Genomic DNA, 3,166 nt, shown 5'->3' with positions numbered 1-3,166 from the left:
TTCAAAAATCCTGCAAACTTTGAAAGCCAATGTTAGCCAATTAGGATGGAATTTTTGGACAGAATCTGGTGGCTCTATAAAAGGCTATTCTGGAAAATCCAGGAAGCGTGTGTGCAAAGTTTGGCATCGGTGCTGGAGATTAGCTGTTCACAGACGGACGGACGGACGGATGGATGGACACACGGACAGACGGACACACGGACGTACGGACAGAGTGCAAAACAAAACTCTCCCCATGCCTTCGGCCTGGTGGAGACAATAATGATGTATTGGTCAGGGCTTCACATTAAGGCTTGTCCAGGACAACTAATAAATCCTTCCGGACAAGTCATGTTCCATATATGGCCAGTAGGCCTACCTACAAGATTCATTCACACTGTTCATATTCACAACATGCACTCTCATCAAGACAAGATGCCTGCTGTCCATCGTATAGGCTGACTATAAAATAGGTTTAAAGTGTTTAAACTGATTTTGATGTGATAAGCAATTTTGCTGCAGGGATCCCCTGGAACCCTCTCAAGGACCCCTCGAGAACCACTGGGCTCGGGTGTCAGTACACCCAGAAACGCCACTGCTGAGAACCATTAAAACAAATTTCTTCCATGCCAATGAATAACCTGATTTGAACATACCATGATGAGAGCTGGGTTTCCCTAATGCCAGGTATAGACCGATTCACAGAGCGGTCCCCTGGGCGCGGCCATTACTGAGGTGTAATCCATGGAGCAGGTGCTCCGTAGGCCAGGTGTAGCTAATCAGTGCTGTTGCGCTTAATGGTACACCTCAGTAATGGCCGCACCCAGGAAACCCTCTGTGAATCGGTCTATACAAACCTTTAAGAGTGTTAAAACAGGCACCAAACAATGGCGGATACAGAACATGCCTATGACTGCGCCTCGAAAAATCTCACTGCAGTCTGTTTTTTAGATATTATAATGGCCGGTGGATGACGTCAGAACAGTTGAGACGAATAACCAATTTATTCTGACCCCTCCCCGAAAAGGCCTTTTTGTCTGCTGCTCAAGCTTGCCACTGTCTCTGATTGGTCTTTAATGCTTTGAAAAGTTCAAAGCAATCACTTCAATATAGAAAGTGAAGAAGTTGATTTAATTTTTATTATTAAGGATCCCCATTAGCTGGTGCCATAGCAACCAGCTAGTTGAAGTAGAAAGTAGGCCTACAGAGATGGCCATGGAAATAGTAACAATAATAAGCTTGACTATAAAAGTAATTAGTTACAAATTGCTCCATCTACACCTTCCTCTCAGCTTTGTACAAAGGGTTGAGGAAACCGCAACATGCTTCTTTTAAAACCACTTCACAAGTTCACGTTGCTTGAAAAAAAAAAGGTGTGAAGGTCAAACCACTCTCCCACAGCTTTAAGAACAGTGTGCTTTTCTTCATTGTGTGACTCGTGTCTACTGGACTTGTATGCATTTTGTATTTATGGTAATATTATTGACCACTCATTTTGTACGTGGCAAACATTTTGTTTGAGGAAAATGCCCATCACAAGCCTGTATGTTGATGACCCCTGCTCCGGAGTGAATGGGAAATGTACTACTGCCTCAAAACGTTAATGTCAAGCCCTGTTGGTTAATCTTGAGTGAAAACAGTTCTACAGCTTTAGAACTGAAGTCAAGTTTACATTGTTGTTCTCCCAGAGATCAAATTTAACCTTGACCTGACCTGAAAAAAAATACAAAGAGGTATTACATTAAAGAGTATTACACAGAGGTAATAGTCCTTTTGATAGGCCTTCAGTGGTCATTTTGAATATTTTCTTACACACTTGCACTATAGTGTGTTTATTGAATTTCATAATACATTTCCTTAGAATATATGTATGTACCGGTAAACATGGTTTTAAATCTTTCGGTTATTTACAAAGGAAACCTTTGCTTTGTGTTAGATCTTTCATGAAAAGATAATTACATCTTCGGTCACAGTATGTTGTCACCGTCTGTAATAGATAACTATTCTAAATGCTAATTTTAACAACTTTTCTGTTAAACATATAGTCTGAGCTTTATCCTTACCATTTTTCAAAGACAGAGGGTCAATACTAAGAGAGAACCATCAGTTTTAAGTAGAATATGCTTCATTCGGATTTTGAAAACTGTGTTTTGGCATGTGGATATAAATGGACTAATGGAGTGATAACACACAGAAAGCTACCACAGATGCAAGGCTATCACATTTTTCCTAGCACTAGGGGTGTATACCTTCCCAGAATTAATCCCCCCAATTTTGGGTACCTGGCTCACGGCATAATGCATAAAACCTATACTTTATATGACTGTGGGCACAGTCGTTTCAATAAATATTAATTAAGCTTAAAACGACACTGTAGTTGTACGGTTAGTGTTTCATTAGAAACCCAAATATTTTTGCAATATTTTGTTGCCACCAAAGTTTAGTTGCTAATTAAATATTACATCAGGTTGATGTAAAGGTGGCCATAAAACTATATGTGCATTGTCAGGACAATGCTTGCCGGCCAAATGCATTATGGGAACTATGATAACCATCAACAATTAACTAAAATGCATATAAAAAGAGCAAAAGGACAGGATTCAAGACCTTGGATTGGAGGTAGACAAAGCAGAGGTGTTAGAGGCTCCATCAGAATGTCTGTGACTAACTTTGCTAAGGAACAACAGGGCAGGCCTGTGCATACAGCCATCTGAACTGAGATTGGCTCAGTGCACCCCACTAGAGTAAACTGTTCCTGGAAACCTGTCACATGGGGCAATCTCCCGCCTGTCACAGCTAAAAGACTATAGCACAGCTACAGACCTACAGACAGTAGATTATAGCACAGCTACAGACCTACATACAGTATATACAGACCTACAGACAGACCTACATACAGTATGTATTGCACTCTCCACTGGCTGGTGTGTACTATTGACCTGGGCCCATGCAAAGGTTAACAGGGAATCCATATGCTGCCCTGGGGTTGTAAAATAACAGCACTCTTGACCTGCAGGAAGTCACCCCAACCACTAACTTCATTACGCAATGTATCTTACTTAACTTAACCGACAATGACTTATCCCCTTGGTTAGAGAATTTGCATCCTCATTTGATACTGTGGCATATTTGGCAGTAAGAGGACATCCATAAGCTAAGTCCATTCTCAAGAGCAGTAGGATATCTA

This window comes from Protomyctophum parallelum, assembly GCF_964188405.1.
Source record: "Protomyctophum parallelum genome assembly, chromosome: 4".
NCBI classification, from domain to species: domain Eukaryota; kingdom Metazoa; phylum Chordata; class Actinopteri; order Myctophiformes; family Myctophidae; genus Protomyctophum; species Protomyctophum parallelum.
This window is presented reverse-complemented; position numbering follows the sequence as displayed.